The following is a 16,929-nucleotide window of genomic DNA, read 5'->3' as shown; positions in this document are numbered from 1 at the left end:
GACTGTGCCCTGCGACCCCGCTTCGCTATCCCCGGACACCTCAGGCCGCGCCGCCCCCGCTGTGGAGACCCTCCTGCACTGCCGTGCTAAAGGGTCGCTGGCCGCGCCTGCCTACGTGCCCACACCTGCTGATTGAGGACCCAAGAACACTTCCCAAGCTGAGAGTCGCACCGACCTGTGCCGACTCTCCTAATCACGAAAGAAGTCCAGTATCGGGCTCGGGGCCCGCAACGCCTTATTTCCCCGTTCGCAGGAACCGATCTCTGTGAGTACTGGAACTACGAGTAAAGAGACTACGAAGTATCCATTTGAAACTACGAACCAAGAACATTTGCCTGCTGTATAACCTGGTGGCCTAGCGACAACGTTATTGGTCTTGTGATAAGTCTGTTGAGATATATATACCTTATTTTTACATAAAGAATCGTATTTTTATATATATCCAAGTCTGGTGTCCGTTTCTGGGGGGATTGATGTATTTACTGTGTGTACGATTGTAAGTGCTTAACCAACAACGCCTGAGGAATCGCCTTGGCTGCTCACGCCACGCACCTAGAGGGTGAGCAAGGGTCATTCGCGAGGGGTTATCCTGCGCCCTGACGTGGAGGAGAGGGTTCCTGCTTGACACAAGGGCAACCTTGCGCCAACCAGCGACTCCCGAATCTAACAGTATCTTTTTGTGCAATCGATGTCCTTACATTCATCCATACGTTCATACTTGGTCAATTATGGACATGGCACATCTGTGTGAATTTGAATGCTTTATTCACATTCAGTGGAGTGCAAACCCTACATTACATTGTAGCCCAGTGGAGGGCCAGCCAGAGTCATTTAGGGATTGACAAGTACATCAGAAGAGGAAGAGTACAGTCCGCAGTCTGATTGCTGTGTCATTGGCAAGCAAACAAAATATGGCAGTTCATGTAGATGTCCAAGGTGAGTGTCGCAGAGTGTTTCGGGGGACAGTGGGAGGTGTTGTTACAGGGCACGATGCAGAGGGCAGAACCAAGCTGCAACAGGGCATATAACAGAGAAGATTGCTACTGGCTCCCTCTTAATGCAAAGCTGGAATCTCCTGCATCTTCGTCCTCTATGTCATCTTTCTGACATGTGGGTGTTGATGTTTGGTCTGCAGCACTGTGTGCCACTGACACATCAGGGGCCGGAGATGTGTGCGTAGAAGTACCAGCAGCATTCATCAGCAACTGCCTTAGTCGAAGCAATGCAATGATGAGGATCTGCAGGGCATGGAAGATACCAATAACTTTTCGGTGGTGTGCATCCGTGGCAGACATTCTTTCCGCATGCATCCGCTCCATGTTCTCCATTGTCCTCAGCATCTGGTGCCAGCTCTCGGCTGACATCGCTGAGGCCACTCTGACTAGACAGTTATTCTCCTCTCAGAGTCATGACTCCAGCGATGTCAGGCATGGGTTGTTGGACATCATGGAGTGAACTGTGGGTGTCCGTTAGGGAGTGTAATTGGTACCTGATGTGACTTAGACACCCACGTATTTCATCTAGTTTGGCTTCCATGAGGTCAAACCCCACCGCACCTGTTCAGCCACCTCCTTCTTGCAGTCTAACACCTGGCCTTGGAATGCCATGTGTTCTTTGGTGAGGTGCTGGGAGCCAGCCGTGGTGGTGGGTGCTTCTTGCTGTGTGGTTTGTGCAGGAGGTGGGGTCTCCTCGATGCAGCTTGGCTGCCCTGCTCCTGGAGGTGGTTTGCCATAGCTGTCCATGAGCTGTTGGAGGGCGTCGGTGTCGAAGGAGGGGAGGTCCTCGTCGTCATCAGTGAAGAGTTGTTGGGTCTGCTCTGCAGGAGGTGTTGATTGTCCCTCTGCAATGTGAAGGGGAGATGCATTTTAACATTGTTTTGGCATGGTGTTGACACATTGTTCAAGTTTACATACAGACTGCATGTCAATGTACACTGTGACTGTTTGGGAGGAGCTGACTATTTGATGCAGGACAGTGGACATTTGGACTACCTCATGGATGTGAGGTTGTACACGTACATTACCATCTCACAGTTTCCTGCTATTCCAGATGTGATTGGCCATTTTCTACGCACACGCGGAACCAGCTGTGTACTCTGTTCTGTAATGAAAGTGTTGCACTTTGTACCACATTGTCGTCAATGTTGATGTGCTGTTATTGCTATGTGTATGCTGCATTGTGGGAGAGTCGCCCCTGCAGCAGTGCTTTTGCTGTTCCTTATCCCTTTGAGACAGTGTGCCTTTGACTTCTGTGCTTCTACTTTGCTGAGATGTTGCAGACTTGGCTAATTTTGGCTCTTGTTTGGATTTTGGACTCTTAGGCATGGTTTATCCGCAGATGTGTTGTTGACGTCAGGGGTTGTTTGTACACGTGGATGTGTCTGAGTGTGACCTGCTCCTTTGAGGATGTGATCCAGACTGGGCCACCTCAGTGTCATGGTGTGCACCATGTAATGATATATTGACTGCAGCCATGCTATCGGTCATGCAGTGTCACTTGCATTGTCAGTGTGGCTCACAGACACGCAGCTTTGCTGGTTTTGACACGTGTGCATGTGTTGCTTGTGAGATTGGAGCTGTGTGGGGAGGGACCCCTTTGTGCCCATAGTGGCTGGGGGCCTACTTGCTGGTTCTATGTGTGCTGCAGTGTTCCAAGGGGCTCAAGGACATGATCCAGAATCACTGTGGGTGTTCAGTGTTCTCTACTTAATTGTGCATGTGTGCCATTGTGTCCATCTCCCTCCATACCCCCAGTCCCTGTTCGGTACTCACCCTGGTGCTGTTGTGTCAGGTCATGTCGAGCAGTGTCCGGACCCCCAACTCCTATGACCGTCTCCCCACTGATGACTGTGGACACCATTTACTCCACCTCATCCAGCTCTTGGTGTTTCGCTGGACTGCCACCTCCAGTCTGCATTGCTGCCTGATGGTTGTCAGCGAGTTTCTTCTTGGTTTTGCGCTTTGCATCATTCCTTCACCTCCTGACCTGTCCAATTGTCCTCCTCCTCACTCCGACTGCATTCACCTTGTCCAGGATGGACTGGCATAGTGCATTTTTATTTGCCAATGACATGTTGGAGGTGACGAACAGTTGTTGGTGGTGTTCTATCATCTCTGTGATGATGATCCTGTTTTCCTGCAGACTGAACCTCGTCTTCTTCTCCTTGCCCTTCCATGACCCCGAGGTCCCAGGCTGCTCCTCATGGGGGCTTGTGGGCTTCTGGTCGTCCTTTGTACTTGCTCCGGCTTCCTCCATGGTGCTATGCGGTTAAATTATTTTGTTTGTGTTTTTTGGTGCTTTTATAGTGCATTTTCCCGCATGACGCATGGGAATTGCAGGCCTGTTGCTGGTTATCGATTTGGGACATTGCCTCTTTTTTCGCATTTGTGTTTCGCATTTTTTCGGCGGCGCGATAATTTTAACACGGTTATTCGGTGCGTTATCGTGAGACTATCGCATGGTGCAGCCGGGTTGATATTACAACGTTAACACAGTATTATTTTGTCACAATAGAATGCGATGTGCAAAGTTGCGTTAAGCTAATTTTGCGATAATTATCGCACGTTCTTGAGAATATCCCCCTAAGTGTTTTCAGCATAGTACTGGCCCTGGGCCAGGGGCAGTCAGAGTCAGTTACCACCAGTACCAGTCAGCAAAACGTTGGGGGGTGCCCACGGCACAGGATGACTTTGCAACATTAAGTAATGGACAGCTCATTTTAACTTGGAACATAATGCATTGTTTGGTAACTGTGCACATCAGGGAAAGCTGTTACAGAGCAACAGGCACTAGGGTTATTCTCATTACCACCAGTGAAAGAGGCATAAGAACAAGTGCCTGCAGGTGTTAGTAAACAATATTATTTAATGCTCAGTTGGATATTTTTAATAACAGTAAATTCCATTGTCACCTGAGGAGCATGGAGAACACAGGCATGTAAACTGTGGCTTCACTCTCATTATCTTGCGATTGATTCGCAAGAAAAGAAGCATCAGTATATCGGCTTTAGCTTGCAAAATTCAGCAATAACAGTCAGTGATCCCCCAAATTCCTACAACAGTCTACCATGAGAAATGAGAGGATTTTGGATGTTTCATGTGATTTGCACAATACTAGTGGTTGCCCCTGATAAAACTTAAATTCTTTGTTTTCGGTACAGGGGTAAAAACACGGGTTTACCCCGTAACCCAATACCATACCATACAAATCTACAAAAACCAAATTTAAAACTCTTAAATTCTTTGTTTTTACTCATTAACTACAACAGCCTAAAATTCCCTTTACTTACTAATGCATGGTAATGACATGCGTTGTAAAATAATGACCAGTAAGGAGCTGCATTCCAACATACTATGCTTTGGCATTACAACGTTGTAAATGTAAGGCATTGCAAGTACTGAGTGGTAAGTGTTACATACCTAGTTGGACCTGGTGGGACATCACTTATGGGATGTTAAATGAACACAGAAGAAAAGCAGATTCTGCCTCATTATTACAGTCAGATTACCAGCAATGTATTGGATGCGTGGGACTCAATAGCTGTATGTAAATCAGTAAGAAACCATACACCCCCATTAACTACAATTTAAACTGGGAAACGAGCCAATTATTGCAGAAACGAAAGCAATGGTGGGGACTGCTGCTTGCTTTCAGACCTATTTTGGGACAGCATATTTTTTTCTTTTAATGATTGCAAAAGGTCATTTGCTGGTTGCTGGAAATTAAATATTTTAGTACTATTAACTCTGTTATTGGGCACTTCACCCGGACATTCAGGAGCGCAGCATTCAGACAGATCTAAACCGACATTTGAATCAACAATAGTGACATTTGAGGGCACATGGCGACTAGTGTCAATCATATCGAAAGGGGTAGCAAATGCAAGGAATGCGAGATGGGCGTCGCCATGAACCTTCCAAGGCCCGGGTTCGAGTGGTAGTCCCTGTGGAATGATGTAGCAATAAAGCTACACAACACAAGGAACCGTCTTCGAACATTATTTGACCCCTGACACATTACACAGGATGCTGCTAAACAGAACTGATAAATGCTGGTAACAATATGGGGAGGTGAGTACCCCAACGCATATCTGGCTGTCCTGCCACAAGTTGGAAATGTATTAAAAGGAAGTGCTGGCCCCTTTATAAATATGTGTTCCTGTTCTGAATGCTCCATCTGTGTCTTTGGAGAGGTTATGTACATCTTTGAACACGGAGGCGACTTTCTGCCCCCCCCCCCCCCCACCGTTCTGTGGCACATGGACGAGAATAGTGAAGTTACTTTCCCAGCTAGACCATGTCCATTACATTTGTTTCAATAAGCCTAACAGAGTTTGAAGATGGGTATTTATTTGATTATTTGATAAATAGGGGGATGAATATATTGTAGAAGGGTGTTGTGTGGGTTATGATAGGGCAGATTGTTAGAATCATTGGTTAGATACGTATTAATCGGCATTTCATGATGAGGCTTTTTTATGGCCTTATAGGTATGTGTATTACAATGAAAAATTATTAGTAATACAAATACATTTAAAAGAGAGGGATCTCAAGTATGAGTGGTAATTACAAGCTTGAATGTAGCCTTTCAAAAGCGTGTTAATTTGAACGTGGCAGCCTGGTCAGGTTAGATTTTTTGTACTGTTTTGTAATTCTTCAGCTTGTACAAAAATATATTATTTCTCAAATTTGCAATATTTGCTAAAAAAGGATATGGCACTTCGAAAAACACTTTGAAAGAAGTAATACATTGGCATTGTTGATAACATCCCAATAACAACCCTCGTGCCTCCATGTCACGATAGTAAGAGTAATGCAAAAAGGCACGTTTGTGGCAACTTTTCATACTTATCTGAAAACTTTTCTGAATGCAACAATCTAGTTTACCAGGAAACAGTGTGGAAATCCCGCTGTTCCCAGTTTCTTTCTTGAGTATACACATATAATGATGATAATAAATTCATAAGGCAATGGATTGATTTACTGTAGCCAGAGGGATCATGCAAAGCCTTGCTTTGCTATTTATCCTCCCCTCTAACTGGATACCCTTCACAGTTTCCACACTCTTGTAATTTTGTTGTTTTACATTTTCCACCTCAGAGAGCTAACTCATTTGCAGTTTTGGTGCCGTCTGTTTATGCTCAGCATGATGCAAAAGCATCTAAAAAAATATCATTGAAAAACAAACAGAATTAACTACTGTTCTAGTAAGACTGATGAACGCATCTGCCGTGTTTTTAAATGTGAAAGCGAAATCTGCATTTATGTTCTGTACCCTGGCTCAGAAAATAAAAAGAAGACATTTGATGTATATATTTCTTGAATTGTTAAGGGGGAAATTCACTTTTTATTATCTAGAGTGTTAGAAAAGCAAGAAAATAGAAACCCACAACAGCTGTACGAAATCGTTTATAAGGGTTTCAGTAATGATAAGAATTAGTGCCACTGCCTATTGTCCATGTCTGACTTAGCCATTCCTAGTTGTTTATGTAAAGGTATTGTTGAGAACCAATGATCCTTAAAACGATTCTTTTAGGGGACTTATCTAGTACAAAACCATACAAATAATATACTTAAAGCAATCCCGGATCAAGGGCAGCTGTCTACAGAGGTGCACTAGAGGGTTACCTATCTGCAAGTTCATCGGATGCCAAACTCAAGCACAAATATCGAAATTTAAAAGGTTAATGTTAGAAATTGGTTCTCTAGTTGCCAGAGATTTGCACCCTGTCCAAGTAGGGACCACAATCCTAGTCAGGGTAAGTCAGATACACAACCTAAATCAACCTGTGCTCTTCCTCTGCTTACTTGGCACAGAGAAGTTAGGCTTAAAATACAAAGGACTGTATAAAGTACTTGTGCAACACTTAAATTATAGTAACACGGAAAAAAAACACGAAAAGACTCCACACCAGTTAAAAAAAATGTAGAATATTTATCTGAGTAAAACAACACCAAAACAACAAAACTCCAAGTAGAACTTGAGGTATGAATTCTTAAAGAATAAATTGCAATATAGTTCTTAAAATCAATAGTGCTAAAAGGTTACTTGAGGTCACACTAGACCAGGGTAAATCCAAAGTTCATGCCAAATGCGATGGAAGTGAGGCCGGCTACAGGTTTCAGTCAGGTCCTGCTGACAAAGTAACTTGGATGGAGCAAGCATCGACGCTGAGGAGGTGCTGCATCGTTGATCCCAGGTGATGGAGGTGAAGTGTCGGCACCGATCTGTGCCATTAATGAAGGCATCATGGCCTAAAGGCTAGAGAAACCTCAAAGCTGGGGAACCGGGTTTGAGTCGCGCCAGGGAGGCTCAATATCCTGTGATTCTGAGCAAATCACTTAGGGGCATATGCATCAAAGTATTTTCTGCGATTATCAAATATCAACTTTTAACAAATCGCTATTTGGTAATCGCACATGACTATGTATAAAAAAAATCGCTATATTTTAGTGATTCAGTAACATTCGCAATCGCTATTAGCAATTGCCAAATTGCAACTCGCATAATAGCGAATCCGCAATTAGAGAATAGCTGATAGCGAACCTGTGATTTTGAAGCAGCATGATGACCTCACAACCAGGAAGTGAGGCATCCAATGCTGTTACCTGTGTACTGAGAAAGAGGAGGAGGCAGATTTCAGGAGCACAGCACTAGGAAGCCTGTTGGGACAGCTGAACCTTTGCAAGTAAATCAGCATGGCATCAGGAAACACACCGAAAAGGAGCCAGCACTGCACAAATGGAAGCTGAAGTTCAGCTGGAAGGAGTTGGAAGTCCTCATTGAGAAAAGTGGTGAAGAGCCATGAAAACTTGTTTGGTAAACAGTCACTTCAGGTAGCAGAGTCTGAAAAAAGAAAAATATGGCGGTGAATACAATCGAAAATCCGCGCAGTGGGGGTCACACAGCGCTCCATCGTGGATCAACACAAGCACTGGTATGACCTGCGGAGCCTGGCGAAGTAAAAGGTTGCTGCAAGGCTTGCTGATGCTAAGAAGACTGGAGGAGGACCATCAACACAAACAGCTTCTACACCCTTAGAGGACCTGGTAGAGTCAAATCTTCAGCCTGAAGCTTTCGTTGGAGTGACGCATATAGACACCTCTGCAAAGCCCAGTACTTCCCAAGGTAACATGCATGTAAATGAACATTCAATGGTAAATTAAAAAAAATACCCCTTAAGTGAGATCAGGCTTAGTATAACAAATACTTCTCCAGTCCACATTTTACTTGCTACACACAAATGCTTTAAGGGGTAAGCAGTCAGCAACTCCAATAGGAAAGGCAAGGAGCGATCAAAACAGCATAGATGCATTCAAGTTCAACAAGCAAGTGAAATATATAGACACCGTGTGTTGCTGTATAACTTTATTACACAAAACTATTCACTATGTAAAATACATGTCCAAATATAAAAACTGAAATTGCACTGTTTAACATCACAGATACACCTACGCAGGAGTCAGATGAAAGTGAAGCCCACGACCCTCGAGAGACTCAGGCACAGTCAAGCGATGACAACACAGTTGCCCCATCGCCCACAACACCTGCACCCACAAGACACAGGACCACAGTGGCACCACTACTTGCGTTTGAAATGGAAGTGAAGAGCCAACCTGACCCTTCAACAAAACAGGCTGGGCAGATACCCACACCAAGACCACAAGTCCAAATGCGCCGCAGCAATGTCCACATCAGGAGGCCCAGGGCAAGGGTACAAATGGGAGCTAATGAAGGCAACAGATCAACTGTCTTTGGTGGGCTGGAGTATGCAATGTTGAAGGTGCAGCCTCTGCAATGCAAACACATGCGTTCAATGAAGGCACAACTTGTATCATTTTCAAAAAACATGGTAGAGATGAGGGACTGCATCAAACAGCTCACAACAGCAGCTGTTGAAGGGCAGAGGGAAACAACTAAAAACTTCAGTAACATGACACATGCCATCAAGGATTTAAGCAAGGTAATGCTGGAAGACCATGTGTCCCATTGCAAAAAGTTCCATCAAGTACTTGTCCGCTTAGATGAAAACACTAGGGCCATCACCCGCCTAAGTACCACAACAGCTCTCCTGTCTTGCATTACTGTGGGCATGCAGGTAGAAATTACCCATTGCTCTGGTGATGTAACCAGAGGACTGATACAGGTCATCAATGATGTGGAGCAATTGCAAACTGCTTCAGTTGGTGGCATTAATGTACTGGGTAGAGGGGATAGTGAGGAGAACTCCAGCCTCAGTAGCATCATGGCACCAGTGCCGAATGCAGAAGGCACAGTACAACAAATACCTCTGCATCAGAAGGCTTAACAAGGGATACGACAGAGCACACCGAATGGCCCACGTGAATGCATGGCTGCAGAAAATAGTGCGGCATTGAGCAAAGGAATGCAATTTGGTGAGGTAACCACTAGAGTTCATTTGTCAGGGCTGACATAGAAGTTGCCTGGCAATGTTATCCTGTTGAATCTAACTGTTACACTGCATGTTTTTTTCTTGGTATGTGTGCATCAACACTACATGATTTTTTGATATAATACATCACAATAGCAATGAAACCGTGTAGTTTCTCGTATCATCATTACCCACCTTAAACAGAATTCTGTGTTATTTCTGCACATCTATGTCTTCCTTTTGCTGCACTCGAAACGCTTGCTGCTTGTTGTGGTTGTCATGGGTCATCCTCTACATCAGGTTCACTATCTGATAGGTCCAGGGGTATGCCTCTTGAAGTTGCAATGTTGTGCAGCATCGCACAAGTAGCCACAATTTTGCAACAAGTATCTGGCCTGTACTGCAATGCCTCACCAGTTTTATGTAGGCAGTGGAACCTTTTCAGTAAGCTAAAGCTCCTCTCAATCACACTGTGTGTTGATATGTGTGCTGCATTGTATCGCTGTTCACTTGGTGAAGTCGGTTCAGGTATGGTGACAGTATGAATGCCGCACAGCATATGCGCTGTCACCTACAGGGTACAAGGCAATAGTTACTCACTGCTATGTTTCACAATAACTGGAGAGTCAGCAAAACAGTGTTACATGTGTTTACAGAGCAGGTATCCTTCGCCAAATTCACCCCAAGGAGACATGTATGTATGTCACTGTGTGTGAAGATGTACGAATCATGCGTACTACCTGGGAATCTTGCAACTATGTCTGTGATGATGATTTTTGTATTGGATATGACTTGTATATTCAGTGAATGATATGACTTCCTATTCTTGTAAACGTACTCCTTCACTGAGGGGAGACATATAGCTACATGAATCCTATCAATGAAACCAATTAAATGGGGAAATTGGACTATCTGATAATGGTCAAACTTAGTTTGCTGCAATTCCTGTGGTGTTGTAGGAAATCTTCTGTGGTGGTGTATCCTCTGCAACATGGCATCCAGGAACGAATTTAAAAAAGCGCGATAGTGCACTTTGTGAAACCCGCCCTGCTGTAACTATTACACCCTGAAAGCTACCTGAAGCTAGGAGGTGCAGTGAACATAGGACATGGACTTGAGTAGGAATGGCATGTGTCCTGTGAGTCTGATGCTACAGTAGTGGATCTAGTTCAGTTATTAAATCATAGCTCATGTCTGAATCCAACCTGTATTTCTCATCAATCTCTTCCTCCGTCTGCCCCAACAAAATAACGCATACTCTATAAAAGTATTCCTGTATCCTGCTTCTTCTCTGTGCTGCTGCTTGTATAATCATCCTCCTCACCATGATGTATAGCGCGGCCATTGGGAAAAATTCTGAGGCCTTCTGGGGCTGTTTAGATAGTTTTTACCTCGTTACCACCTAATTTGAATTGGTGCTATGTTGCAAGTGCAAAATTGTGAATTTGCTAATACAGAATTGCTAATTGTATATCGCAAAATAGGGAATTGCTAATTTTCGGAGATATTCTGCAAATGTTGATGATGCATTGCTTAGGGCTATTTTGCGATTGCAAACAGCCGATTTTTGCAAATCGCACAGTTTGCAATTGCAAAATAGCTTGATCCATGTGCCCCTTAATCCCCCTGCACCTAACAAAATGAATATATCCATCTGTAAAGCAACTGGTGCTCATGTAAAGCGCCCTGATACTGTTGGGTCAAGTTTGCACCATATACATTCCCCCCCAAAAAATTGATGATGAACCCCTTTATGATAGAGGAGCTATTCCGTCATTGAGCCATGCTGTCAGTCATTGTTGAGCTGTGCACACTGTCAAGGGGATGTTGTCGATCAGTTCTTGTGTCAGCGTTGAAGCGTAATGTGTTGGTTCGGATCAGCGCGAAGTCGGCACTACATGGACGTTGATGGTTCTGGACAGAAGAAATAACCTTTCAAATGCCCCGTACTGGATTGACACCACTTGGCAGGGCAGGAATAACAGATGGCAGAGTCCAGGTGCTGTTGCAGAGTTGAAGGAAGACTTTGATAGCCCGAGACTTCAGAGCAGGGGGCAAGTCAGCAAGCCTTTGGAGAAACCTGGATTCAAGGATGCAGAGAGCAGGTCCAGTCCTTCTCACTCCCAGGAAAGAAGCAGCAGCCACCAGACCAACACAGAAAAAAAGCAGGTAGCAAAATGGCAGTCCCTCCTTCCACCAGGCAGCAGGGGATCACTGACACAATAACCAGAACCTTTTGGACCTGGCGGTGCAGGGTACGCCTTAATCTCCTGGGTTCTCCTGCTTAGCTACACAGAGACACAGGGACACTCTGTCGGCGTAAAAGATCAGATTTATTAGCTGCAGCTAGTACAGTTGTCCCAGAAGTACACAAGGTAGGTTCTCAGGAGACCACCACTTCACTCTGTGGCGCACAATCTTTTATACTATATAGGTAACATATACATTAACCAAATATACACCCAGAACATACAAGAAAGAGCCAATAAGGAAAGTTGGGAAACAGGACAGAACCAATAGGAGAGATTTGAAAACAAAAGTGTCAGATGACTCAAAGAAACCTCTCCTCCAACTATGTTTGTTACCCCTCCCTCAAACTAATTCATTAACGGATTCGTAACTAACTTGCAGGTGGCGAGATATGTTTGTGTGTGTTGGAGGACAGTTGTGAAACGAGAGAATGCTAGCAGAGGACAGTGAAGGCCAGACGATAAGATAAAGTCAGAGAAGAATAGAGTGAAGCAACAGATAGTTGAGACGGGGATTAGGAAAACCAGACAGGGATTAGTGTACTCGGCCAAACCTAACACCAGCTTTGCAAATAGAGGCAGAAAAGGCAGAATAGACTTTGTTTGCCGTGCTGCCTGAGTGATGGCAACACAAAATGGTGGCGAAGCACAAAATGGCGGGTCGATTCGATCGTGATCGGAAATCGAAGTTCCTCAGACCCTCCTTTTGCCAGAACTCAGGCAAGATAGACTCATGTTCATCTGAGTCAATGTCGATAGCCATGAGGTCATCGAGCTGTTGCTGTAACATCATTCTGATATTCTCTGTTCTTTGTGACTTGGGTTTAGGGATGCACATAGTGGCACAGAGGTCGCAGATGGCGGGGCCACAGTGCATACAAAGGCAACAAGATAATATGATGGCTAAAATTACTCCAAGAAACGTCAATATTTTCCAACCCCATTTGGACAGTAGTCCCCAAAACCACTCCAATAATGACCAATCTCCTTCGTCCTGATGAATCGACTCAGAGATCATGTGTAACTTAGAGATAGCTTGGGATACTGTCGGAGCATCATTTGGTATAAAAATACAGCAACTTGACCCGATCAATTTGCATACTCCACCACGGTCTGCAAGAACAAAGTCTAAGGCAACTCGGTTTTGTAAAGTCATAAGACGGTCCGCCTGTAGTTCTGCGGTGATATTACTTAAGGCTCGTACAGTGATGTCTATGGTGGTTTCTACGACACAAACCAATTGCCTTATATTTCTGCTGTTGGCCATTGCACCCCAAAAAGGAAGAAATCCTTTTAGGAAATCTCCTCCCTCTTGTCCTGCTGTGTCCTTCGAATCAATAATCCCTCTGCCGTATCTATTTCGATGATGATTTGCGGAAGTGGTGTAGGTAGGGGGAAGAAGGAAAGCTATATAGCAAGTACCGGAGAAACCCGTTGGCAACCACGTATAAGCCCTATTATAACAAATGATATATGTGCCTTGAGACGGCACTAGAGGAGGCGAGTTTTGAGAGGAGTAGACATATGTGTGGGAACAGCTATTTCTTTGTATAGTGTCAGCAGACAGAAATTGCCCTGATGTGGTATAGTCCAAATCGGTGAAGACTTTCCTTTTTTAACTTTATCACTAAGGCTAGTGACATATTGGGTGACGTTCCAGTTAGTGTACGCCTTTCTTTCGTCAATGGAGATCTTACTATTTTCCATGATTTTAGCCATAGCTACCATTCCCTTTATCAACGAACTATGAATAAAATCCGGATCACTAACACGTGAACTAACGGATCGTCTGAATTTGCTTTGATAGGCATTGGATAAGATGAAAAAATAAGCCCAAGCAGAACCTTCATAGGAGAACGGAAGGACTAAATACGGCATTCCTTTTTCTACGGTATGTGGCATGAGTCCACACACCCAACAGTCAGTCGTATTGACCACTAATTGATGTTGATGTAACAACTGGACAAAGGAATTGTTGTAATATTCAGTTCTTCTAATGAGTTCATGTTGAGGAAGGGTATGAAAGAGATGTGGAGAGACAGTAGAAGAAGACGAAGAGGTAGAAGGAGAGACAACTTTTTGCTGCAGGGTAATAGCAATCCAATTTATACATGCCAAAAGAATACATAATAATATAATAATACATAAAGCAATACCACAACGACTATACATTGATTTACACTGATTTATTTTATCTTTACTTTCTCTTTTGCCTAATGTAGTCTCCATCTTTCTAAGTGGATGCTCACGGCAATCTTCCTCAATCACTTAATCACGATTGTCTGTCGTTCTATGACACTGCAAGTCCTGCAGGCCTATTGCCACTACTCAGGTCACAACTAAGACTCCTACCGTGACCTTGCAACCGGGACAGAATACTACATAGGAGAGAGAAATCTTAAGAGTTCTTTGGTCTAGGTCTTAAATTATAATGTTCTTTTCCAGGTGTGGTTTGATCTTGGAACAATGTTCGTGGATTAGTCGTATTCAAGCGACGATGTGATGGTATTGCTTATTGAAGAATGTCGTCGTCCTCTTTCTCAGACATTGTTCCATTTAGGTGTGCATCACTGAAAGGTACAAATCGTGGAACTTTTTCACTTTCTGAGTCACCAACACCTCTACGAACCCACTGATCGAAAGGTAGAGGCAAAGGCACTTCCTTACAATGCACACCGTGAATCCAATTTTTCTTTCCTTCGACTTTGACTGCTGTTCTCGTGGTTAAAAGTAATAAGCGAGGCTCCCTCCACCTGGGCTCCAAATTTTTCGTCCTTTGGAAATTCTTGGTGCAGACCCAATCACCTGGTCGGATGGAATGACCTGGGTCTGTGGAAGCCTCCGGTAAAGCACTCTGAACCTGTTGATGGAGAACACGCAATTTAGTCGTAAGATCATGCAAGTAGTCAATTAACATTGGATATGGCAAGTCTGAGTATTTCTTAGGGCGAGAGACTCCCCATACGTTAGCCGGGCGTCCAAAAACCACTTCGTAAGGGCTAAGTCCCAAACGAGAGTGTACTGCAGTTCTGGTGGACAGAAGAGCCAGGGGCAAAGCATCGGGCCAATTGAGTCCTGTACTAGCCTGAACTTTTGCTAGTTTTAACTTTAAGGTTCCGTTGTAGCATTCTACTAAACCCGCTGACTGTGGATGATTTGCCGCATGGAAATTTTGCTTGATACCAAGACCTGCACAAACTTTTTGCATGACTTGGCCCACAAATTCGCTCCCATTGTCACTCCAGACAATGCGCAGCAAACCAAACCTGGGGAAGAATTCTTTTAGTAGAACTTTAGCTGTGGATAAGGCTGTGTTGTCTTTTAGAGGGTATGCTTCTATCTATCTTGAAAAGGCGCATACTACACCAGAACATATTTGAGGTTGTTGCATCGCTCCATATGAATATAATCGATTTGCAACACCTCAAATGGATATGTTGGAGGAGCAAAGTGACCTGCTGGAGTTGGGGTTCCTTTTCCCAGGTTGTACATTAAACAAATAATACAATGTTTCACTACATTGTCTGCGCATTTCGGGATCTCTTTGTTTTGCCACACTGGAGCCAAAAGCTTTCATATACCTTTTGCACTTAAGTGGGCTGGACCATGCGCCATAGTAACCACTGGGAGTACATAGGCATCTGGTAACAGCCAACGTTGGTGCTCGGACAATTCAACCCAACAACCCATCTCATCCAACATTCCTGTACTTTCTCTCCACTTGCTCAACTCTTTCTCTGTAGCCTCTTTCTGAATCGCTCTTACACTTTCCACTGTATCCTCATACATTCCTCTCTCTCTAACCCAATTTGCAGGACCCGCCACATACATTCGACTTGTTGCATCTCTCGCTGTCTTTTTCGCTACTTCGTCTTCAAATGCATTTCCTCGGCCAACATCATCTGTAATCTTTTTGTGTGCACTACACTTCACAATTGCTATTTGGGTGGGTAAGGCAAGTGATTCAAGGAGATCAGTCACTAACTGACCATGTTTTATCTTAGCGCCATGTGAAGTGAGAAATCCCCTTTCCTTCCAAAGACGCCCAAGATTAAACGCTACACCAAAGGCATACTGACTGTCGGTATACACGTTTACTCTCTTTCCTTTTGACAATACACATGCTCTCGTTAAAGCTATCAATTCTGCTGCTTGAGCTGAATTGTCTCTGATATGTGCAGTTTCCACAACTGTATGCAAAGTAGTTACAGCATAGGCTGAAACTGTATCTCCATTAAGCATTTTAAAACAAGAACCATCTACCCATAGAATTCCATCCGGATTCTCTAGCAGTGTGTCTTTCAAATCAATTCTTCCTTTTGTCTCTTCCTCAGTACGAAAGAAACAATTATGTTGCTCCTCAACACTTTTCTCATCTGGAAGAGGCAACAGAGTAGCTGGATTTAGGGTATTACATTGTTTGATGTGTACGTGACTAGCCAAAAGTGTCAGCTCGTATCCAGTTAGACGAGCACTCGTAAGATGCTGCGTTTTCGTTCTGTTTAGTAAGGTATCCACTGCATGTGGTACCATGACAATAAGAGTGTTATCTAACACTATTCCAGCAGACTGTCGAATAGAAATTGCTGCATTTGCTTTGAGACAAATAGGCAATGCTTTAGCTACTGGGTCTAACGCAGCCGAAAAATAGGCACATGGCCGCTGTTTGTCCCCAAATCGCTGCGATAAACATAGAGCGTGAAGGGCTTACTGTAATCGGGAGTACCCAATACAGGAGTGGAACACAGAGCAGTACGTAGGTCAGTAAAACTCTTCTGACATTCGTCAGTCCATGGAAGGGGCTGAGGCATATCTTTTAAAGTGAGTGCCAACAAAGGCTTGGCCATCAGAGAGAAGTTAGGGATCCACTGCCTACAATAAGAAGTAATACCCAGAAAGGCACGTACATCCCTTTGTGTGGATGGCACAGACATTTGCATAATCGCCTGAATTCGTTCTGGTGTTAATCGTCGTCCCTCCTTTGATAGGAGATGACCCAAGTAGGTAACCTCTCTACGAACGTATTGTAGTTTGGAGGGTGAAACCTTATGATTCAGATTAAACAGAAGGCGTAACAAGGCAACTGTGACATTTTTGCAAATATCTTCTGAATCCGCAGCGATCAACAAGTCATCCATATATTGGATAAGAGCAGCACCCAACGGCAAATGAAAAGTATCAAGATGACATTTTAAGGCTTGACTGTAAATAGAGGGACTTTCACAATAGCCCTCAGGTGCGCGCTTAAACCGGAAGCTTCGGCCTCCAAGAGAGAAGCTAAAAATATCC

The sequence above is a fragment of the Triturus cristatus genome, chromosome 2_1 (assembly GCF_964204655.1).
Source record: "Triturus cristatus chromosome 2_1, aTriCri1.1, whole genome shotgun sequence".
NCBI lineage: Eukaryota > Metazoa > Chordata > Amphibia > Caudata > Salamandridae > Triturus > Triturus cristatus.
The sequence above is the reverse complement of the archived record's forward strand: the minus strand, read 5'-3'. Positions refer to the sequence as shown.